Below are 25655 nucleotides of genomic sequence, written 5' to 3'. Positions count from 1 at the left end.
GGACTTACATGACTCAGTCCAGTGAGGTAGGGCGAGTTTTTATTGGCAGCCACGTAAAGGAGAACTGTTTCAACTTTCCCGTCCTACTGTGGCTGAGCTTAGATAGAGTTAACAGAATGAGAGCTGTGCAACTGTTGATTCAAGTGTTTAAGCTACTCTGGACTGCTTCAAAAATACAGTATGTCTTATACATGTACTTATTAGGGTGTTAACACTTCAAAAGGAATCTTAAAACTCCAGTCACACCAAACATGTGTAAATAACTTCAACATACAGGACTTCCATAAATATACCACAGGAGAGGTCAAGTAGAATGGATAATTTGAGGGAGGGTGATATTTAGGCCTCCCAGCTACAGATGTTGAAAAGCATGGGCCCTTGGCCAAAGCTCAGTAGGTTTTCCATACACTCCAAAGGCCCCCATGTTGTTATGTCAAGGATATTGTTGATTGAAATGAGGCTGCGGCACTAATCTATTTAGTTTGGAAGCATCTCTTAATTGTCAGTTCAGCAACAGATTAAGTGAAGTTTGACTGTAAGCTATGAATATGGGTAGAGGTTTGGTTAAAATGTCAACATTAAGTCAGGCAACTTGGATTCCTAAACAAGATCGTTTGCTAAAATAGGGTGCAGAGCCTGTCAAACTGAATAGGCTTTTGCAGCATAGGCTAAAGTAGCATTTCCACACGGTTTCAGATTTCTAATTGAAGTCTTTCACACAGTGAATTTTCAGTTATGGTGTGTGACCAAATAAAGAATCCCCAATTATGATAATAAAGAAGTAGGTTGGAGAAATAATAGCAGAAATCTCTGGTTTATTTTAAAACCTGTATGATAGGAAAATGATAGGAATACCTTCAAATGAAATAAAAGTACAATTATATGATCATATCATGAATTATGTAATATCCATTGCTATTCTGTGATAGATAATAAAGAGCAACCTCTCCACCTAAGGCAATTTGGTTTATGACAAAAATTGTTCATTTCCCAGGCAATTATTATATTTATTTCCCTGATATGTATTCTTTTAAAAAGGATATTCAAAACACCTCTTCTATCTCTCTTTTCCTAGCTATTGGTTTTCTACTTTGCAGTGAGTTTTTTTTTTTAGTGCAGTGTATAATTAAAAATGAGGTTTGTACAGTTGGTAATTTTATATGAAATAAACCTCAGATATATCAGTGCTGCATAGGGCATATGCAGGGTTTACCTTCAAAATTTGCAGCAACGGGTTCGCTGCCCCATTGCTGGGTGGGCGTAGCCATGATGGGCATAGATGGGTGTTTTTTGCCCTCCGGAGGTTCCTCAAGCCTTTTGGAGGGAAAAACTGCTTTCCTCAGGCTCCAGAGGTCCTCCAGAGGCCAGAAACAGGACCGTTTCCAGACATTCTGAACCTCCGATAGGCCCCTTTTCCCCCCTCCTTCACCCCTCCGCACAGACCCTGCACTTACCTGGCATGATGAACATGGAAACTCCTAGTAGGGGCGGGGAGGGATGGGCGTGGCCAGCCAGGGGTGGCATTTAGGAGTTTGCTGAACTGGTCAGAATCCTAGCTAGATGATCGCCCAAACCCATGCGAACCCCCAGCAGCCCACCCCTGGACATATGAAATAAGAGTTATCATGATCACAAGGCAATTCTAGAGAACAAATTCAGGCATATTTGCCAAGGTGTCCTATAGTTGTGAATAGTATAAATCCAAAAATCCCAAACATTGATGTTTCATATCCCTTGCTAATATTGCAGTATATGTTGTTATATTTGTATTATAGTTCATTATATTTAGTGTTTTCATACATCTTAAGCATCGTTTTCCCGGAAAGATTGAAATGTTCTACACGTTCTAAAAAGACAATATTAATCTATTTGCTGAAAGTGCCTATAATCTTGAATCTCCATATCATTAACAATTTAGTCTTGAATATTTTTTTTTGTTCAGTTCAACTTATACCTTGGAAACAAAATTCTGACATTAAGCTGCATTGATTAAAGCTGGATCATTTTATCAACCTAAAGACTGAGTTGACACTTACTAAGCTATGATTTCTTTTAAATAAGGTTTGCTGGAAAACTATAGTAGCTTTATTTAGTTCTAATACTGAACTACAGTTTCCCATAACAGCTGTATGACATACAGACAATTCTCAACTTACCAATGTTCGTTTAGTGACAGTTCAAAGTTAAAACAACACTGAAAAAGGCAACTTGTGGCCATTTTTCAAACTTGCAGCATCCCGATGCTCATGTGATCAACATTCAGACACTTGGAAATTGATTCATATTTATGATGGTTGCAATGCCTTGGAATAACGTGATCACCTTTTGTGACCTTCTGACAAGCAAAATAAACGGAGAAGCCAGATTCACGTAACAACTGTTACTAACTTAACAACTGCAATGATTCACTTAATAACTTTGGCAAGAAAGGTCATAAAATCGAACACAATTCACTTAAAAAGTGCCTTGCTTAGCAACAGAAATTTTGGGCTTAATTGTGATCATAGGTTGAGGACAACCTATATTAAGCCCAAACCAAGTGTTATGGTTAGCATGCATTCAGCCTTTATGTAGAGTTGCAGTAGAATCTTTAGAGATACAGTAATTCCTCATTGTGCCTTTCTACGATGTGCACGCAGTGCCATTTCTGAAGGCACGCAAGGTGTTGTCCTGTCAACCTAATTTCTGGCTTTGATTGTCGGCTGTTTTTCACTTCAGGAGGCTTCCCTGGAGGGTGAAAATCAGCCCAACAGGCAATCCAGAAGTCAGTTCCTGAATTTCTGGTTTGTGTGTTGGGCTGTTTTTCGCCCTCCCCAGGCTCCTAGAAAGAGTCTGGGGAGGGCTAAAAATGGACCTACCGAGCCCAGCGGAAGTTGGAAAACAGGCCATTTCCAGCCTCTGAGGGTGGGCAGGGGATGCCGTTGTTGCCCTCTCCAGGCTCCAAGAATGCCGTGCATGAATGCGCAGGGGAGCGGGGTGGGGCCATTAAACTAGGGGGATGGGCACACGCACAATAGTGGACGCACACATGCACTCGAGGCAAAAAAGGTTCGCCATCACTACTATAGCACAATGCTTGGATTTGTTTCCTTCTAATCTAATGGCTACCAGCATAGCCAGAGCATATTTAAAAAATGGTATTTGAGCACCGATTAAATATCCCATTTGGGATTTGGCTGAAGGACCACCTACCTTTCCATGAAACTTTCCACTTGTTGAACTACTGAAGTTGCCTCTGTAGATTAGATCCATTGTGACTAAAAGATGGTGTTTTCATTGGGCTGCCCTGCTTATAGAATCACAAGAGAGGATTTATTTGATGTATTCTTTCTTTGTCCTAATTTCTTTATTCACACGAATTATTTAAAATATCGCCTTGGTTGGAATTTACTGTCAGTAGTTTTTTTTTAAACAACCACCAAATTTGCATTAATTATACTATAATTACATTAAAATAGTTATTTTAAAGAACGGAGTACATGTCTGAATACATTTAAAATAAATTCATAGGAGTTAAACTTTTAAAAATTAATTCAAAGGTGTGCCTCAGCTTATCTAAAGTTTAGAAAATGTTATAAATACACCAGACAGGAGGCAAAAGATTATTATTTTCTTAGGAAACAAGAATGAGGGAGTGTGAAATAAAGCTTCTATATTTTTTTCCTGCAGGCCATTTCCAGAAATTCAGTGCAAATTACAGTTCCTTAAAATCATTGGTGTTTCCAGTTTTACACTCAGTCCAAGTAGAATTCTGAGATTCTACTTTGGGATTGGATGGGGTTCTGCATAAGGCTAAAAAGAAAAAAAAATGCCTTGAATGCAGTGGCAGTTTTTCTATGGTACAGCAAAAAGGACATGTTTGTTGGCTGATATTCAAAAGCCACCTTCCCAGGGAAGAAGAGAGGGTTGATTCTCATGAAACTTTGTATGTCTGAGAGGCAGATTGTAGAAGTTCTAGGAGCTGGGTTTTTTTGGTTAAACTAACACTTTCCACAGCCTGAAAAAGTTTGAAACTACTGCCTTAGGTGGTAACATTTAGAACAGGGGTGTCAAACTCGTTTTGCCCTGGCATCGTCACATGATGTATTGCAACTTTTTCCCCCCTTGCTAAACTGGGCATGGCCATTGTGTGATGCATCCAGCCTGCAGACTGGGATTTTGACACCCCTGTTTGAGAAGAATGCTAATTCAGTGGTTAAACAGCACATAACGATAGTAGGCTACATGGATCGCTAGTACAGTCCAATATACAGTAGTTCTATTTTAATATTTGTTTAATATTTTGCCTAGACAAATGACTAAGTGCTCTTTATCTGTAGTGTAGCACTATGGCTTAGGCAAAACAAATCATAAATAAAACAAAGATCTCAATTTCTATTAAACAACTGATAACTGCATGGAAAAGCTTGTGCTTCTCTCTGGCAACTAAATGAATAATTCAAAATACTGGATAAGTCACAATTGATTTTGAATATAACATTGAATATACCGTTTTTCCGAAAAATAAGACCTCCCAGGATAATAAGCCCAATCGGGCTTTTGAGTGCATGCGCTAAAATAAGCCCCCCCCCCAAATAAGCCCTTCCCGAAAACATTGCAACACAGCAGCAGCTATGAAGTGACAACGGTCGCCGCCTCCTGCACCTCAAAAATAATAAGACCTCCCCGAAAATAAGGCCAAGTGCTTATTTTGGCGGGTCAAAAGAAAATAAGTCCCTGTCTTATTTTCGGGGAAACATAAAAAGTAGCAATGTGCTGAACTATGCTGCCCAATTTGTCTGAAGTTGTGTAGGGTTTCCTGCCTAAGCAGCGGGTTGGACCAGAAGACGTCCAAGGTCCCTTTCAACTCTGTTATTCTATATTCTAATTCTGGAACTTATCATGCCAAAATATTTTCCACTGTGTCCTCAAAATAAGGTTACAGTTGGAGACAGTGCTACTTCTATGTATCTTCAGAAGGCCAAATTAGATAATAATGAAGGACTGCTTAAAATACTTGCTGTCCATATTACCAAGAAAAAAAAAGTTGTGCCGGAGCTTCAGACAGAAAAGATCATAACTATGGTACGCATTGCCGGAATTATTTTCTAAAAAATATTTTTGCCTTGTCATAAAGTTCTTGGGCTGATCCTTTCTTCAGAAGTTGATACTGTTCCTGAGACAAAAACTGTCATTGTTGAGAGCAATTATTCTAATTCCGAGAAAATAAAAAGATAATTGAAATACAGAACAAACAAGGACATTTTAAAGGGTTTTTTTTGTTTGAGTTAACATTCATAATCATTTACCAGCTGTTGCAGCCTTAACACTCCGGCAAGACCCCCTATTAACACCTGTCTTTAGGGTCCACTTAAAAGAAAGAATGTAGTCTTTTTTTCTCAGCTATGTGCAAGGCTGGTCCAACAACATTTACATCTCTCACAATGCTGAGCAATGCGCTGTCGTTAGAGCACTATGGGAAACCGCAATGGAGCAAATGAACAGAGGCTTAATACCAATTGAAATACTGTACTTTGCAACCCCAAAATAAGCACTTTAAGATATAGTGATAGATGATGGATGAGGGGTTTCACTAGAAGACCCTTTGCCAAAAAACATCAGGTCAATAGCAAAGAAAACAGTGCACAATGTAAACAAATGCTTGAAATCAAATTTTTTTACTACCGATTCTGTGGGCACGGCCTGGGGGCGTGGCATGGCTTGGTGGGTGTGGCAGGGGAAGGATAGTGTAAAATCTCCATTCCCTCCCGATCAGCTGAGACTCGGGAGGCATAGAATAGATGGGGGCGGGGCCAGTCAGATGTGGTATTTACCAGTTCTCTGAACTACTCAAAATTTCCGCTACCGGTTCTCCAGAACTGGTCAGAACCTGCTGAATACAACGTCTGATGTAGGGAAATCCATTTTTTTTCAATATTTGACTTTGCCAGATTACTACCTATGTTTTGCCTTTCAGAACATGCAAAACTGTCTTACTTTTTTTTAGCATACACACATGTCCATTTAACATCATTTAGGCATTTACCGTAGATTCCTAGCAAATTAAAGATAAGCTTCCTTTAGTCTAATGCAGGGGTGTCAGACCCGTGGCCCATGACCCGGATGTATCATGTGCTGGTTACACCCACTCCCAATTTAGCGAAGGGGGTAAAAGTTGCAATATGTAACGTGACATTAGTTTGACACCCCTGTCTAATGCATCTATACACTAATACAGGTAGTCCTCAACTTACAACAGTTTGTTTAGTGACCATTCAAAGTTACCACTGCACTGAAAAAAATAGACTTATGACTGTTTTTCCCAGTTACAACTTTTGCAGCATCCCCAAGACATTTGTGATCAAAATTCAAATGCTTGGCAACTGGCTCATACTTACGACCGTTGCAGTGATCCAGGAATCATCTGACAAGCAAAGTCAATAGGGAAACCAAATTCATTTAACAACCAGATTACTAATTTATCAACTGCAGTGATTCGCTTAACAATTGTGGCAAGAAAGGTTGTAAAATGGGGGGAAACTCACTTAACAAATTCACACTTAACAGCATAAATATTGGGCTCAATTGTGGTCACAAGTTGAAGATTACCTGCATATCATTACAAGAGCAAAATGCTGCGTACAGTGGTGCAGCGTTTTAGATTAGATTCCAAACAGTTGATTTGGAATGTGAGGATGTGAATGTAGAAGCTGTCTGCAACTCTGTGAGATAATTTATGTTGTTTCAAGAAATCTAAACAATTCTGGGAATAATGTTGGTAGCCCCCTGTGCCAATATAGTGCTTTAGTCTGTGCCTCTGCAGATTCTGAAACACCTTTCTGAAATTGAAACTAAAACATAATTGTACAGGGATTTATTTCTTCTATCACCATTCCCTAAATAATTCATTCATGTTAACTTCTTTTGAGTTGCAACTGTACCATCATAAATACACAATTAAACAAATCATTATTGAAGTTGGTATTTTCTTCAATCATTGTGAATTAATTGTCCTACTTCAGAAGAGATTATTTGTAGGCTAAAAAGTGAAAACCATGCAGGACAAAATAAATTACGGTATACCTTTAACAATGTCATGAGACAGACCAATCAAAATTCATTGTGACTCACACACATGGAATTGTGGACTACCACTAATTTGCAAATGAGAACTTCAAAGTGATGTGCTCTTAGACCAAGTATTGTCTGCCTTACCAAAATCAATCAATCATTCAAAACAGAACATTCCTTTCTTCCAAAAGAGATTTTTACCTGAACAGCAAATTCATATTCCTGATTTCTTTCCTACCACTTACCTCTCCCCTTTGGGTTCTCCTTTTAGGCTAAATGCTTCATTAGTCCTAAATTCTCTTGTTCCATGGTCTTGGCTCACCTCATACTACTGTCAGTTATTTTACCCAAATAAAGAATAACACACCAGGAATATTATGAATTCAAAGCAATATACCATATATTCTTTTGTTTATTTAACATACTTCTTTATTAGTTTAATTTGCAAAAGTCACAAAACACATCTCACACAAAATAAAGCCAACATTGCAACACTTATAAGTTAGAAAGTTCTTCCAAAATAGTATGCTCAAATCCTAGGAAAAGCAAAATAACTCTTTCAAGGAAATAGTAGGACAAATAAATGGGCCTTAGATAGTTCTTAAAATTTGATGTTTGATAAAGTCCAGATGTTCAGATATTTTCTATCAGGAGGAATCAAAGGTATAAGTTAAAAAAATGAAGATAACATAAAGGTGATACTACCATTTTCAAGATCCATGCAATACATTTTAAAGGGGGCACAACAATGATTGTACTCATTGCCTTGACTTTTTTGAACTCCTGCTACCGATGCCCTTGCCCATACCCAAGGTGACCCTTAAAAAGTTCTCTGTTTTGTTCATGAACCAAGAAGCATTCAAAGGAGGGCAAGAAAAAAAAAACTTCAGTTCCTGATTTTCAAGATCAGGTAGGATGATACGGGTGAAAAATGATTCAGATAACTTGATCTTAAACAATTAAAGGGAGGAAGATGGACAGGCACATTGAAATGGAATCTGGTAATTGCATACATTTGGAAATGAATCTGGTAACCATGGACACTATGGCAGTGTGGGTGTCACTCCCATCAACACTTAGGCAACATTTAGGCAGATTAGTTGCCCAATCTGAATCTGAATCAATCAACCCAAATTAGAGAGATTTGGACTGATGAAATCCAAGACTATCATAGACGGCAGGAAGGAGATCCAGAAAATAAATTATTTTTTGTGATCATCCAGAGTTTGGCAGCTACGACATGGTAGTTGGTCCGGAGTGTCACACTGAAACATATTCCATCTTTAACCCATTAATTCAAGACAAACTATGGGCCTGATATCCCAAGAGAAATCTGTTCTTTTCAGGAAATTACTTGAGGCCAGCTATGGCGAACCATTTTTGGCTCACATGCCATAAGTAGGGGGAGCGCAGGGGGGTAGTGTGTGGGCGTGCCACACCCATAATGCAATGTGTGACACCCCCCCCAGTGCGCATGCGAGCACTACAGGTGCTCCCCCCCATTTTTTGCATGCTTTTTTTACCCTCCCCAGGCTCCAGAGGCTTTATAGGAGCCTGGGGAGGGCGAAAACAGCCTCCCTTGCCCCCCCGAAAGCCCTCCGGAGGTTTGAGGGACCTTCAGGACGCTTCCCTGAAGCCTCTGGAGCAGTCAAAACGAACTTCCGAGAAAACCAGAAGTGACTTCCGGTTTGCTCGGAGGGTTGTTTTGAGCGCTCCGAAGGCTTGAGGGACCTTCAGGACGCTTCCATGAAGCCTCCGGAGCAGTCAAAACAACCCTCCGAGCAAACCGTTCCCAAACTTCCGGTTTGCCCGTAGGTCCGGTTTTTTTGCACTCTGGAGGCTTCAGGGAAGCTCATGAAGCCTCTGGAGGGCCTTCAGGGGGCGGGGGAGGCTCTTTTCGCCCTCCCCAGGCTCTTATAAAGGCTCTGGAGCCTGGGGAGAGTGAAAAATGGCTTTTAAAAAGGGGGAACTCAGCTGGCCAGCACATAGATGTGCACTGGCCAGCTGACAGGACAGCGCCTCGCGTGCCCTGACAAATGGCTCCACGTGCCACTTGTGGCAGCATGCCATAGGTTCGCCATCACTGCTTTGGGCTATAATTTTTTGTAACAGATTTTATAAAATACGCAAAAACTGAATAAAGAAAGAATGATATACAAAATACAATTCCTAATAAAACTCTATTACTTTCATCCTAAATTGGAGCTGTAATAAATGTTAAAACTATGCTTAAACATAGTTATACTTATAGAGAAATAGTAAATTGTCAGATCAGGAAAAAAAGTCAAATGTAGTCTTGGAGATGTACTTTTAAGAAAAGTATATCATGCCATTATATAGGTTTGACACAATTTGTATGGGTTTAGGGCAGACTGTCAACATAAACCTTAATTGGATTGCCCTTTGTTGCTTTAAATCAAGGTTCTTCACATTATTTAAACATACTGTCTCCATTTAATATTCAGAATGACAAAATAAATAACATTAGGATTAGAAGAAAAATAAATTCATCCTGTTAGACTTCAAACCTTAAAATACTCAAACAATCTTAATTTTATTTTGTATGTGGGCACAAGTGTATTTTCCAAATCCAGATTATTTTAATGCAACTGTGAGATTAATACTTCTATAATAGTTTAGTCCCTGTATTATTTATACGATTGAAAATCTATGCATACTTTTATTATGAGTCCCACTAAAATACAGAGCCCAGATCTCTGTGGTTTTGATATTTTATATTATGGACTTATGAACTCCGCAACACTTATTAATCATTGTTTTGAATTTTACTCAGAATATGCTCCCTAAAGCAATGTAACAAGATAGTTAAGAAACTGCCCAAAGAGTAATGGATACTTAAACTATCTATTCAATTCTGTAGTTTTTAATAATTATCTTAAAAAGTAAGTCCATCCTTATCAGTTAATATCGGTCATCTTAAAATCTTCACAAATGACTCTGGATACAACTAAGCCATAATGTATCATATTTATTACATTGAAAAAAAAATGTGAAGTGCATCTATTTTCACAGAAGTAACTCAGTAAACATGGTGTACCCCTTCAATACAGTAAGACTTTTAAGTAAATATGTCAAGTATCCTGTTATATGGAATGGAGTCCAATAACTGCAGTGTACTAACTGCATATTATACAAAAATATAATGAGTTGTTGAAAAACTTGAAGGCCTAGTAATTTTATTATGAAAAAGGCATCAAGATGTAAGACATCAACCATTTTATATAGCTTCTGATATGCAGAGGAGAGTTACCTGAACCTACTATAGGCTTAAGATACAGAAGGATCTTGACAGACTTGAATATTGGGTGCTATCTAACAAAATGAAGTTCAATAGTGAAAAAAGTAGGGTTCTACATTTAGGCAAAAAACTCAAAAAGCACAGGTACAGTATATGTGGTACCTCACACAATAGTAGTAACTGTGAGAGGGATCTTGGAGTCCTAGTGGACAACCATTTAAATATGAGCCAGCAGTGTGCAGCAGCTGCCAAAAAAGCCAACACAGTTCTAGGCTGCATAAACAGAGGGATAGAATCAAGATCACGTGAAGTGTTAATACCACTTTATAATGCCTTGGTAAGGCCACACTTGGAATACTGCATCCAGTTTTAGTCGCCATGATGTAAAAAAAAGATGTGGAGACTCTAGGAGTCTAGAAAGAGTGCAGAGAAGAGCAACAAAGATGATTAGGCGACTGGAGACTAAAACATATGAAGAATGGTTTCAGGGACTGGATCTGTCCAGTAACGAAAAGGTCTAGGGAAAACATGATAGCAGTGTTCCAATATCTCAGGGGCTGCCACAAAGAAGAGGGAGTCAAGCTATTCTCCAAAGCACCTGAGAGTAGGACAAGAAGCAATGGGTGGAAACTAATCAAGGAGAGAAGCAACCTAGAACTTAGAAGAAATTTCCTGACAGTTAGAACAATTAATCAGTGGAATAGCTTGCCTCCAAAAGTTGTGAATGCTCCAGTGCTGGAAGTTTTAAAGAAAATGTTGGATAACCATTTGTCTGAAGTAATGTAGGGTTTCCTGCCTTGGACTAAAAGACCTCCAAGGTTCCTTCCAACTGTGTTATTCTATCCTATATAGCCAAAATGGAAACATTTTGTCATGCCATTCTGCCATGTCACATGATTATTTCAACCCTGTTTATACCCAGTTAATGAGTTTCTTCTAGGAAGTGTTGCATGTTCAGATCATATTACTGTTTACATAGTAATGACCATAAATGGATTATAAAGCCATCTTCTGGATTATAGCCAGCCATCATGTCAGTTTTCATTTATATCAACATTTTTGAAAAATACCAAAGCAGCTAACTTGCATACATCCACACAAATGAATATAATTTTCAAGGTCACGTGTCATTGTAATCACAAGCTAGAGAATTTTCTATAAACTAATGGAACTGAGATACTTCGTTTATTCCACAGGTACAAATTAAGGTTAAAAACTCGCTTGATCAAATATGATGGAAAGGAAGGGAGATTACTTTGTCAGAAAAAATGCAAGAACCTATCTAGGCAAAAAGGGATGAAACTTTTTTTTAAGTCCCAAACTTAAAAACCATGCTCAGGAGCAGCAGGGGCAAACGCCTCACTGATTCATGTAGCATAAGAAGAAAGGGAGGTACAATACTGATATATAGCAATAATAAAGACCACTTTTGTGATTATGAAAATGACATTTAGGCTTTGTGCAAATGGTATGGCTGGGAACCACTAACCTCAGTCTAAATCAGGGCTGTCAAACCCCCGTCCCACGGACTGGATGTGTCATGTGTTGGCCACGCCCACACCCAGTTTAGAGAAGGGAAAATCCGCATGCGTCACATGACGATGATGTGAGTTCAACACCCTTGGTCTAAATGAACGAATCAACCAAGTGTCTCTGGAGATTCTCAGTCATCCAGGTCATGGTTGTTCCAAAGGTGCAACTGGACTTTGTTTTCCCTTGAAGACATTTCACTTCTCATCCAAGAAGCTTCTTCAGCTATTCTCCCTGTACTTCAACCAAGGAGACTAGGTCTCATCTGCATGTTCTACTTGCCCACCAAATCATGACGACTACCGAGGAGCTTGTTTCGTAGGACAGGAATTCACAATGTCCTCAATTCAACTCCTGCTGAGTGCAAAGGTAACCTTTGTCTATATTTTCTCTCCACATCAAAAGTAGTTTTTTCCCCCAACTTCTGCCAGCACAAGCAGTGCTGTGCGGTCTGTCTGCTATGCTTTGTTTGGTTGTAGCATCAATTGGCTACTGTGCACTTTGCTAGAAACACTCCCTTTCTTCTAGTTAGCAGTTATCACCCTGCATGGGTTTCATCCTGGGCTGCCATCTCCTTCTGAAGTGACCTTCCCAGGCAGAGCAGTGAAACACTGCAGATATCCTTTTTAAAACAAAAAACAAAAAAAAACCCTGGGTCACTGGGTATGGTGAAGTGCTGAACTCTTTCCTTTCTCCAAGTTCACTTACAGATTTACCTGTGGAATTGTAACTTTTTTTCCTTTAGGGTGAAATATTGATCCATGTACAATTAAGCTGATGTACTTTTTTAAAAAAAATGTAAGCCCTACTAACTCATTTTTAAAAATGTTTTCTAGGGGAAGGGAAAGGAAAGGGACTATCTATCCATCTTCCCAAGATCTTTTTGTTTTGAAATATTATAATAGATAGTATAAAACTTCCTGCTCAAGAATAAATCTTTCTTTTTTTTCTTTTTTCATTCTTTTCTTCCTTCCTTTCTTCCTTCCTTTCTTCCTTCCTTCCTTCCCTCCTTCCCTCCCCTGTTACCTCTTAAAAGAGCCATGATGGCGCAATGGTTAGAATTTAGTATTGCAAGCTACTTCTGCTGATTGCTAGCAATTTGGCAGTTCGATTCTGACCAGCTCAAGATTGATTCAATCTTCCATCTTTTTGAAGTGGGTAAAATGAGGACCCAGATTGTTGTGGGCAATATGCTGACACTGTAAACCATTTAGAGAGAGCATTGTGAAGTGGTATATAAGTCTAAGTGCTATTGCTTCAACATCTGAGCATCATGATTTCAATCCACGGTCCAAATTGTGACTGTTAAATGACAAAAGAATTATTTCTACCGATCAAAGACCGCTTCAAAGACTATATTTTTACTTTAAAATGTTTTACATTATTCTGTTGTCCCATTATAAACAGATGTCAGGGCCAAGTCCTGGTACAAATCAAACTTTGATTGATACAATAAGATCAGTTTATTGCTCTCAAACTCACACCATTGCATAATAGCTGTAAGATAATGTAATGAAAATGCCATCATTTCATTTCTCAGTGGAATGCATTTGGCCAGGACAGCCAAGGGAGCAGAAAACGTACCTGCTCATATCACTTCTGTAAAGAACGTAAACGAGTTTTCATATTCCTGGTGTTAGATTTTCAAATATCCAGAAGCAGAATACACCTGATCTTTCAGTTTAATATAAAATCATTGAAGGCATAAAAATAACATTTTTCCTATTTTCTGCTAATTTAGGTAATGACCTAGACTGAAACTTAAAAGTTCTGGTAGGTTTATTCATGAGCTTTTATAATTTATTGTCAAATGTTCTTTGAGTCTCAGAACTGACTATTCTGAACTGAGCTCCATGACATTTTTGCTCTGTAACAGATAAGAATAAAGTTGAGAAGTTGCATACATGGTAAATTCCCCTGAGAAACTGCCGGAAGTTGTCAATAATACTTTTAAAGTCACACTGCTAATCTAGGTAGGTGATTCATCAACCAAGTTTCAAACCTATCAAAAAAATGGGACTGTTTGGCAGATGTTTTTCCTGTGTGTTCCTAATGTTTCTCTCTTTTTTCCATCCAGTAAGTAAGTATTCACATTTATTATGAAACTTTTGTAGAAATAAAGAAAAAATTTCCCCATAATAACTATAATAAAATAAAAAAATATGCCTTACTTAGACTCTAGAGTAGCTGATTTGAAAATCTCCGATTTGAACCTCATGTGTTTTTAAATTAATTGCTACAAATGTGGAAGCAGATTGTATTTTGCTTTGGAATAGCTTCTATTAAAATCAATGGGCCTTTTTTTTCTAGAATAAAGATACAGTACTTCTTCTTTCTGTCAGTCAAACTTTTTTTCAGTCAGCATGCCATATTAGGCCACGTGCTTAAAAAAATTAAAAATTAAAAAAATAAATAAAACGTGGGAATTAATAATATCACATAATGGTGGTAAAATGGGCAGAATCAGTAAAGAAACTATAATAGAGATGACACAAAAGGTCATCAGAGAGATTAGAATTATTATTTTTTATCCAACCAGGTGTAGCACACCTTTAAAATAGCACACCTTTCTTCTAAATAAAACAGGATAAATTGTAACAATCTGGATATATAAATTATTTAATAATATTTGGATTGCTAGTGATGTTTTTCATGAATTTATGCACCAGGAGAATATAGCATGTATACATGTGTAAATGTTAATAAACAAAAAACAAACCCCTCTGCAAATATACATGGGTTGTCTTTTGCATCTTAATTAAGTTACTTTTCCTCTTAGAATTTAATTTTAATGTGAAGAAATATCTGGTAACGTTGACATTAAATTCAGTTGTCAAATGCTCTCCATCTCAATAAAGACATCAAATAGATTGGGGCTTGTGTTGTTGTTGTTTCTTTAAAAAAAAAAAAGCTATGGTTCCAAGCATTATTATGTGTTCAGAACTCCGAAGGCCACAAATGTCTCCCACAACAACATCTGCAGTTGGAATGTGAATTGAATACATACATACAACCTAGTGAAAGTTATCATTTGCAAGCACATTACCTAACTACTGTGGAAAATGCAGGATTAAATGCTTTCCCTTCCCCAGTGGATAAACAGCTACACCCTAATCTGGCATGCTAAAACAGAGAGTCCAGTCACATGTCCCAGCTGCAGATGTTAACTCTCTGCCAAAAATTTATGCAATAATCTCTCTGCAACAGTAGGAAGCTCTGACCTGACCATACAATTTCGCTTCTTATTTCACCTCATCCATTAATGCTTAATTATTAGCTTGATAGTCAGTATTACTGTTCTTTGCAGAGATTATATGGATTAGGAGAGTGTTACAATAATAACTAAATAAAGAAAATCAAAAGATTATAATATTGGGTGGGAGGTTTACTGGCTTTCTAGAGTACCTCTGAGTTTCTGAGTTTTAAATAAGAGCCTTGATATACAGAGAGTCTTCAACTTACGACCACAATTGAGCCCCAGATTTCTGTTGAGACCGTTGTTCAGTAATTTTGCCCCATTTTACGTCCTTTCTTGCCAAAGTTGTTGAGTGAATCATTGCAGTTGTTGAGTTAGTAGCAACTCAACTGTGAAGTGAATCTGGCCTGCCCATTGACTTTGCTTGTCAGAAGGTTGCAAAAGTGAATCACAGAACCACCAGAAATATGAGCCAGTTGTTAAGCATCTGAATTTTCGTCACCTGTCCACGGGGATGATGCAACATGAAAAATAGTTATGTCGCTTTTTTCAGCGCCGTTGTAACTTCAAATGGTCACTAAATGAAATGTTGTAAGTCGAGGACTACCTGTATTTAATAATCATTGTAAATCAGTTGGATACACAGCATACATCAACTGTTAACCAAGGTTGAGAAAATTGTGATTAACCATTATTTTGAATTTTTAAAATGTTCTAAAAGTCTAGATAATTGCAGTAGGGGGTGGGTTTGTTTCAAAAATCATTTTCACTATGTAAAATATTCTAAATAATTAGGTTTGGTTTTGGTGTCAAGTCTCAAAGTCTAAATGTTCTTTATTTCTCTCTGTCTAGGAGAGTAAATTGAATGTAATTTCAGCCTTCAAAACCACCACCCTCTGTTTAGGTTGTGGGCGTGTAGATATTAATTTTATTTACTTTATAATCCAAAGGCGATCACATGATCCCGGGACACTGCAACAATCATAAATATGATTTGGTTGCCAATCGTCAGACTTTTGATCATGTGACCATGGGGATGCTGCAACCGTTGTAAGTGTGAAAAACGATCATAAGTCACTTTTTTCAGTGGTGTTGTAACTTTGAACGGTTGTTAAAGGAACTGCTATAAGCGAAGGACTACCTGTAGATCAACCTCCCAGGAACGATGAACGATACAGAGCTCCTACTGTGAGAGCAAATCCATGTATTAACAGTCTAATCCTCAACTATAAGAGTAACAGCACCAGCCTACACATGTCCTTTGAGAAGTAAACCATTACTGGTTTGAGCTGTGCTTTCTCCCAGATCAGTTGGTATAGAATTCCAACATCGATCCCACGGATTTCATAGGCACAAAGTCTAACTGTTCTATTTTAAGTACATAATATCAAACGAATGCAGCTGATTCTCATCTTTTATGACAGATGATGCCCTGGGTACGTACTAGAAAAAGCTCGTTTGATTACATAACACATCTTTCTCAAACAAATAAGAAGCAATACACCATTCTTCTATTTGCTTAAAGAATACACTTGCGGAGTGCTCTTCACCATTTGTTACAAAAATAAGCACAGTGGATATATAATTACTTTCGCCAGCTCTCTGAGATTCCAGGAAGCAGGAATGAAAACAATGAAAGCATACCTTAAAAAAGAAAAGAAAAAAGTAACCGCAGCAACAAAAGGTCTTGTTTATCAAAGTTAATCCCCTACATTTGATTGAAAATGAAATTAAACTAATATGTTTCTTTTAATTACTTTGCAGATCCATTACCCAGCAGCAGGTAGGGTGTCCCTACAGAACAATGATGTTCAGAAGTCAAAGAGGAAGTCTTCTTTAATTCTTTCTGTTTTTGCTGTTAATGATTGAGTACATGTAGTATCAACAGTTTGTAGATTATGTTTGGCTTCCACTAATGTAATTCTTAACATACCATCATATGGAGATCTACTGATGAAATTCCCACAAGCCCTGACTTTAAAAGTTCCTATGAAATCAGTTAGACCATATTTCATGTGAACATGTTTCCCATTTAGAGCCAGAGTAATGTTGGAATTAGTTTGTTGGATCAGGACCAGGGGAAGCTGTCTTCTGATCTCTACTAAGCCATAAGACTTTTATTATTCTCAATTAGCCCCCATCTCTCAAGCAAAATTGCCTTACAAAATTGTGCTAAGAAAAACATGGTATAAGCTTACATATGGCCTTCTGAGCTTTTTTAGAAACTTGTGTCTCAAAAAGTTTTGCTCTTTTTTAAACTAGTTCATATCTACAATGCTGCTGAGCCCAAAAGCTTCAATCAGCTAACCAGGGCAAATTATATATGTAAATCTTTAAGCGTTCTGACTCCATATGCAAGAGTTATACCATTGATACCATTTTTGTAAAAAGAATATACTTCTGTAAGATATTTAGGCTGATTTTTCAGAAATCTGTTCTGTGTTTTGTTAGAAGCTCAGCCTGCTAGAATTGGAACAATTCAGTGGTAGGTTTCAATTTATTTTACTACCAGTTCCCTTATGCAATCCTGCGATGTTTCTACACATGTGCAGAAGCGTCTGGTTAGGTGGGCGGAGCCTGCTGCCGCCACTACTGGTTCGCCCGATCTGGAACAACTACAGTATTAAATGGCAGCAAAGAGTTATAATTTGATTTATTTCTTTGCTCCTATCAAGTGGTCATTTGGACTTTTACAGCCCAAACCTAGCAGCCCTAGTTAAAGAAATTGTTACTATATTATATATTTCTAGAAAAATGTAAAGCGAATTTGAATTTCTGATTTTCAAAGTATTCTCTATCACGAAAAAGAATTAATTATTTTTATCTCAGTCACAATCTCCTACATTGTGATTGCTCCCACAGGACTATAGGTTGGAGGTTAGTTACTTTATCACAAAGATATTCCATTTGGAAGAACAAAAGTACATTTATTTATAGAGGAGAAACCAAGCCAAAACAAAGCAAAAATACACGCTCCCCAACCAATCAGCAAAAAAAGTAAAATAAAATAAAGGCTGAACAATAATGGTTCACTCTCGGGCCACACACAGAGTTAACACTGTTTTTCTCATTTGAAAGGATTGTGCATTGAACTGGAGATTAAAAAATAAAGACAGCTTGAAACCAAACATTTAGGCTACCTTTCAAAGTAACTAGAAAATTGCTCCAATTATCACTTTGAAAGTCTTAGATCATAATTCTACTATTTCATATGTTTAGTTCAAATTAGGGCTCATCTAGAACCCTGACTTCAAGTATAAGTTTGTTTGTTTATGTTTATATTCCATGTTTCTTCCAAGAAGCTTATGATTCTTCTTCTTCCCCTTCCTTTTTTATCTCCATGCAATAAAATAAGTTAGGCTAAAGAATTGCATTTGGCTCAGAGTAGAAAGGAAATTACATGCTCAGTTTTCCAAGTTTAGGTTCCTTTCACGCACAGATCTCCTAAGGAGAAAAATAGTTAGTGTAAAACAAATAACACAGCATCATGCTAACTTGTAAATAGTAAATAACTTGAGTAAAGTCAAAATCTCTGAATTTTTGTAGCAAAAGTGGATTAAAATATAGAATATTCTATTTTGTGTGATATACTATATTTTACAAATCCACACCCTCCAATGTTAAAATTCAAAACTATACTTTTTATCATTCAGAATTGAAACTCAACCTGCAAATTTCAGTATTTATGTAAAGTACTTGTCCTTCTGTCAGGCCAGGGAATGTTGACATGAGCTGTGGCTAACTATTTACCAGCAAATTGCCGAGCTGACTTAACCAGGAGGTTAGGATTGTGCTAATAGACAATTTCTGGTTCATTTGTAATTGTGACTAATTCCATACACTGTCTGCTTGAGTAGGAGCACACCCCTGAATGCATCTTATATTACAGAGAGAAATCATACCCAGTGCTTAATTAAAATTGAATTGCATATCAACACTAATCCAGACAATACCAAGATATTTCAAAGTTGAAACAAAAGGAATGTACTGTCTGGGACAAATATACACCAAGCGGCCAGAAGCCAGTTTTGTTTGAAGATGCCAGAGTTTTGTCTCCTTTATTCTGCTCAAAGGCTTCCATTAACAATTTCAGGTGTCTGAGAAATATTCAGTTTATGGGGACTCAGTAGCTGGTTCTAAGCAGTCAATCAAATTAAACTTTCTAGCGGCAATTCTAAGGTAAAATGAGGTTTAAAGAAGGGGGAAACCAGCCATAGCAGAAACATAAAGTTTTGTACCTTTCATCTAGCTTTGATCTCGAGCTTTGCCCAAACTGCAGTTTAGTGATCTCCGAATAAAAATAAGATTTCTTTATCTTTTAGCATAAGTGGAAAAGCCAGGAAGATACCATGTAATATTTTGAAATGAGGATCCTAAAAGATAATAATGCATAGATCAACCCATAAGTCAAGTAGCCTTACTAAAATCATATAATTGTTATGACTATTCCACAAATTCAAAGGAGAAATCAATCTACATAGCATTCAGGACTGTTCATGTAGTACCTGTATCAATTTTTAAAAGCAGCATTCTCTTTTCCTGAGTTTGCACAGTTGCTGCTGTGTCATCCTGGCAAAAGCCACAATCAGTTTAAGGAATTGCTGGTGGATACAAGCATACCTACGCGAACTCTGAAGTGCCTTTTCCCTTGTACTCCAAAGAACTTCAGTCATAATAATTGTATCAAACGATAATAAAAGGATTGAGTTCACATATTATAGGAAACTGTGGTTTGTTTTATTATGATTTGTTAAACAATAGCCTGTTTTTATTAAACATAAATTGTAGTTCACTCACAGTAGCTGTGTTCACAGATTGAATAAAGCACAAAGTGTATTAAAACTTACTGCACTGTGTGATGTCAGCCAAATAATATTTAAGCGCTTTGTCAATTACTATGGTTTGTTTTGGATTCATTGCTTAAAACGGTAGAAAGCATGTTCTTACTGAACAGGATAGACATTGCAAAGGCCCCAGAACTAAAAGGACCAGAGACTTTTTAAAAGTAATGTCTCAAAAAATGAGGAGAGCATCTGAAATATCTTCAAGGAGCTAGACCTCCTCTGTCCATACTGCTATGACAATATAAATAATGGACTTTTGTTATTCTTTCCTGTGATATCAGATAAAGGTAAAGGTAAAGGTTCTGCTCGAAAGAAGTGCTAGTCATTCCTAACTTTAGGAGGCAGTGCTCATCTCCATTTCAAAGCCAAACAGCCAGCGCTGTCCGAAGACATCTCCATGGTCATGTGGCTGGCATGACTAAATGCTGAAGGCGCATGGAACACTGTTATCTTCCCACCAAAGGTGGTCCCTATTTTTCTACTTGCATTTTTACATGCTTTCGAACTGCTAGGTTGGCAGAAACTGGGACAAGTAATGGGAGCCCACTTCATTATGCAGTGCTAGTGATTCAAGCCACTGAATTGCCGACCTTTCTGATCGTCAAGTTCAATGTCTTAGCCACTGAGCCACCATGTCCCTTGTGATTTAAGATACAACCCCAATTTAAAATGAAAGAGTAATAGCAAAGAAAACAATTAATGTAGATTAAAAGGAAGATGACCTTGATGAAGAGATGCAAGTTCTGTTGCCAAGGTAAAGTAAAACAGGTTTTGAGTCCACAACAACCGGGTAACATTGAGAAGCAGCTCAGACAGACACTTTAATTCACAAATCTATAAGAAGGAGATACAACACAATTAGACTTGCAAGAATATCTTATCATAACCAAACTCAATAAAGGTAGTCTTTGTCTTTTCGTGGAGTCAATTTCTTGGTGAGGTCTACCAAAGGGTTACAAATAGGAACATTTATTGACCGATCAATCAAAGATGCATAGCCACTTCGAACAAAATTATTTTGTTAAGTAAAATGAAAACAAACTACCTCAACTTACAACCATAAGTGAGCTCAAAATTGTTGTTGTTAAGTGAAACATTTTAAAGTGAATTTTGTCCCATATTATGACCTTTGGTGCCACAGTTGTTACGTTAGTAACACAGTTGTTAAGTGAATCTGGCTTCTCCATTGACTTTGCTTGTTGGAAGGTGGGAAAGGGAATCACATGACCCTGAGACACTACAACTGTCATAAATATGAGCCAGTTGCCAAATGTCTGAATTTTGATCATGTGACTGTGGGATACTGCAATGGTCATATGTGTGAAAAATGGCCATAAGTCATTTTTTTTCAATGCTATTGTAACTTTGAACAGTCACTAAATGAACTGTTGTAAGTCAAACACTAGCTGGAGAATTTTTGGCAATACTGTATTCAGGAGAGGTTGGCAGCAATAGGTCCTATTGTCTATCATAGCTCTACAACCAGCATCCATTCAATACACAGAAATGTATTTAATATTTAAGAGTTCGTATAGTAATAACTATCCAAACAGGCCAACATGATGGCCCCAAACAAAGACATTTGTAGGCATTTTCTTCTGTGAGTTGGTTTGCTGTAGAAAGAAAATAGCCTGATTGGGGTAGTGGTCCTGGGCTTGAAACTTGGACAGTGTGCATTCTGGTCCCACCTTAGGCACAAAGCCATTTTAGGCACATAATCCATGTTATATTCTCTCAGCTGAATAGAAGAAGGCAATGGCTCCTACTTCCAAAATATTGCCAAGATAATTGCAGGAACATGTGAAAGCAGTCACCAGGAGTAAGTAAAGACTTGTGGTAGGTAGGTAGGTAGGTAGGTAGGTAGGTAGGTAGGTAAGGAAGGAAGGAAGGAAGGAAGGAAGGAAGGAAGGAAGGAAGGAAGGAAGGAAGGAAGGAAGGAGAATATATGGAGAAAAGGTTACGGTATAAAACAACACACTTCACACCTGCTAATAAGAGAGACACAGCAGTTGCACAATGCATATAATCTGGAAGAATCTGGATTTCTGTTGGATTAAATAAGGTTTAAGCTTCCATTTAAAGTGCAAAACCTCCTGTAAATTACTGTCGTATTCAATGACAATCATTACCACATAAATGGTAAATGCGGGAAAAGCTTTTCATTTGTTGGACCTTGGATGAAAGGTCCTACTGGAATCTTTGCAGGAGATCTGAACCCCATTGACTTTCTTTATACTTTGCGTACGCAAACATCTTAAGCAGGTGTTGCAAAGAAAAAGATCTGTACCAAGATTGAACCTTATCAGTTTCGAAGCCATCTCCCCACCCCCTAAAACTAAGCAGATGCTTGATCCAACAGAAGACATAATGCCTTGGGAACAGCAGAAAGACTGTGGACTGAGTAAGAGAGACATACAGATATTCTTTGACTTCCAACAGGTCACTTAGTCACCAGTCACAGTTACAACAGTACTGAATAAAGTCACGTACAATCATTTTCACATTTACAACCACTGCAATATCCCCAAAGTCAGGGATAAAAATTCAGATGCTTGGCAACTGACTCATATTTATGACAGTTGCAGTGATTTTACAACCTTCTGACAAACAAAGTCAATAGAGAAGCCGGACTCACTTAAAAACCATGTTACTAACTTAACAACTGTAATGATTCACTTAACAACCATGGAAAGAAAGGTCATAAAATGGAGCAAAGCTCATTTAACATCTGTCTCGCTTAGGAACAGACATTTTGGGCTCAATTGTGGTCAGAATTTGAGAACTGTCTGTACTCTAACATCAAGCAATGATCGGGGTTATTTTTCTCTGTATTTAACACATATTTCCTGCTTAACTGTGCATCCCTATGTCAGACTTCTCTTATTGCCTGCAGAAACCATAACATTATTAGTGGGGGCTAATAAGAGGACATTAATGTAATATAATGTGAGATCATTTAAACGAGTGTCTTCATTTTATTTTAGTGCTGTGCAGCATGGAGTCTTATGTAGCTTCCTGCTGAGAAGCGGATTTGAATCATTTATTTCGTGAACTAACTAACCTATTTCCCAACTCTTGGCAAGACTTTAAGGAACACAGATAAATAACAACTTGCACCTTCCTGCTGAGGAAAATTGGGGGAGAAGAGGGAATAACCACGGAATCAAGCCTCGGTAGAGTGATAAAAATGCCACCACCGTTGGTAATGCAAGGAGTCCTGGAAGAGATAATTAAAAGTCTGAAGAGGAAGCTGTCACACTGATGAGTAGAAGGAAAAAGAAGGAGCGCCGGGGGACAAAGATCAAATAAAAGAAAACAATATTTTACGCTAATCCATTAAAATCAACAATTAAAAACCAATACATTCTTCCCTATAGACGCATAACTCAGCATGGTTTACTTATGCATGCAATACACATTGTGCTTATGTAGCATTTTTCCAACGGGATTGCCAAGGTATTTCACAGATACTAATGATACTCTTCAATCCATCTATTTTAAGCTAAAAAGGACAGCAGGTGTTGTGTAGACGATAGATAGATAGATAGATAGATAGATAGATAGATAGATAGATAGATAGATAGATAGATAGATATAGATATAGATATAGATATAGATATTACAAATGAGCATAATCATTGAATTTAGAAATAGAAAATGAAACTCTGAGGCCATGGGTTCAGTGGTGTCTGCGTATCGGGCAGAGATTCCCAGAAATCCAGAAAAGCTTGCATGGAAATATTAGGGGTTAAAGATGGGACCATTTGCATGCAGACAATATAGTGCGCCCTTGGGTCTTTCCCCCTGTCTCCAGCCCAGCTCCATCATTATAAACTAAAGCAGAAACATTAGACTGTTAAGGAGCTCCAGCTCACATGAAGAGTTTGCCACTTGCATTACAAGCTGCATTACATATAAGTTGCCACCGTATGCTGGAGTTTCTGTTTAGGGATGCAAAGTTTGAACCCTGCAATCAGCTGTGTAAAAAATGACTTACGTGTACCAAATTGGGAGTGATACTTTTTAAAATGACACTTGAACAGCCAGTAACTGTTTCTAATGCCAGGGCTAAATAGGATTTATGTATTTCCTAGACTATTCTTCTGTAGTGAAGGTCTGGTGAAAGAAGATACTAGGCAATATATCTTGATTTTCATTCAAAGGCTATTTCTACTGAGCATCCTAACCCACTAATGCACAGGGTAACTTCCTAAAAGGAATGATGGATTAGATATTAGAAAGAGACATTTGCAGTATTAGGAAAATCCCTTGTTCTATAATATGTTCTTGTGAGGAATATTATTGCATGTGTATAAGACGGCCACCAACACAGATCGTTTTTAAGCATGTACTTTGATTGATACCTAGTATTAAAACATAATGACTATATGCACACATTGTACTGAGGCCAAATAACAAACAATATTCTGATCTATTACTTTATTTATTAAATATATTGGCCGTCCAAATCCAAAACAGCCTACAAAGCTAGAAAAACAACATAAAAACAACATAAACAGAGCTAATATATACAGATAATCCTCAAAGTACAACCACAATTTAGCCCAAAATTTATGTTGCTAAGCAAGAGGGTTTTGTTCTCTGAGTTTTGTCCCATTTTACAACTTTTCTTGCCATAGCTATTAAATGAATCACGTTAGTAACCTGATTGTTAAGTGCACCTGGCTTCCACATTGACTATGCTTGTTGGAAGGTGACAAAAAACTATCACGACCCTAGGACTCTGCAACCATGCCAAGCATCCAAAATTTGATCACATCACCATGGGAATGCTGAAATGTTGTAAGTGTGAAAAACTGTCTTTAAATATTTTTTCAGTGTCATCGTAACTTTGAACAGTCATTAAATGAATAGTTGTAAGTTGAGGACTACCTGTACAATATGTAATATGTAAAGTAGATTATAAATCGTTTTCCGTAGCCTCCACTATCTCCCCACCTTATTATTTACCTTCAATGTAATGGGTTCTCTATCCTTTAAAGCCATACTACAAAGACATTAACTGACAAAGTTCCCAAAATAAAGGATTGCATTGTAATGTATTACAGCTAATGTAAATCCCACTTATCCTACTCAACATATGACTAAAAGATTTGGATTGGTTTGAATGAAATCAACTAAATGGGGATGTAGTCCATGCCTGAAAGAAGAGCCTGTTTGGTGTACTGATTAAGGCACCAGACTAGAAACGGGGAGACCGTGAGTTCTACTCCCATCTTAGACATAAACCCTGGCTGGAAGGGCTGGGCCAGTAACTCACTCTTAGCCAAACTCACCACATAGGTTTGTTATGGGGAAAATAAGAGGAGGAATAAGAGGCATTAAGTATGTTTACGGCCTTGAATTTTTAAATCAGAATAACCAGCTGATAACCCGGTGTTTCCTGGGTATTTATTTATAGGGGAAAATGTGCAGACCAAACGTAATTTCTAATGTTGGATTTTCCTCCTTACCAGAGGGAGCCCCCTTGTGGAGTACTGTGAAGCCATTACAATGGCAACTCCACTACGCTGTACAGTAGAAGCCATTTTAAGGCACAACAGGCTGTATCTGGTGTGTGTGTGAGAGAGAGAGAGAGAGAGAGAGAGGGAGGGAGGAGAGAGAGAGAGAGAGAGAGAGAGAGAGAGAGAGAGAGAGAGAGAGAGAGAGAGAGAGAGAGAGAGAGAGGAGAGGCATGTATATACATAGATAGATAAAGATGGGCTATAAATAAAATTAAAATATTAAATCTACATATGCCACCTTGGAAATATGT

General features: G+C 37.7%; 1 long non-coding RNA gene across 1 annotated transcript in view; it reads right to left on the bottom strand.

The window, feature by feature from the left end:
* Positions 1–17932: 17932 nt before the first annotated feature.
* LOC309385604 overlaps positions 17933–25655 on the bottom strand; it is a 28514-nt gene continuing 20791 nt past the window's right edge. Inside the window, exons 2-4 of the long non-coding RNA XR_014174261.1 lie at positions 20602–20713; positions 19274–19408; positions 17933–18479 (exon numbers count right to left, since the gene is read on the bottom strand). This is a non-coding gene — a long non-coding RNA (uncharacterized lncRNA). The remainder of the gene's footprint in view (positions 18480–19273; positions 19409–20601; positions 20714–25655) is intronic.

This window comes from Natrix helvetica, assembly GCF_964273705.1.
Source record: "Natrix helvetica genome assembly, chromosome: 2".
Taxonomy (NCBI): Eukaryota; Metazoa; Chordata; class Lepidosauria; order Squamata; family Natricidae; genus Natrix; species Natrix helvetica.
This window is presented reverse-complemented; position numbering and strand designations above follow the sequence as displayed.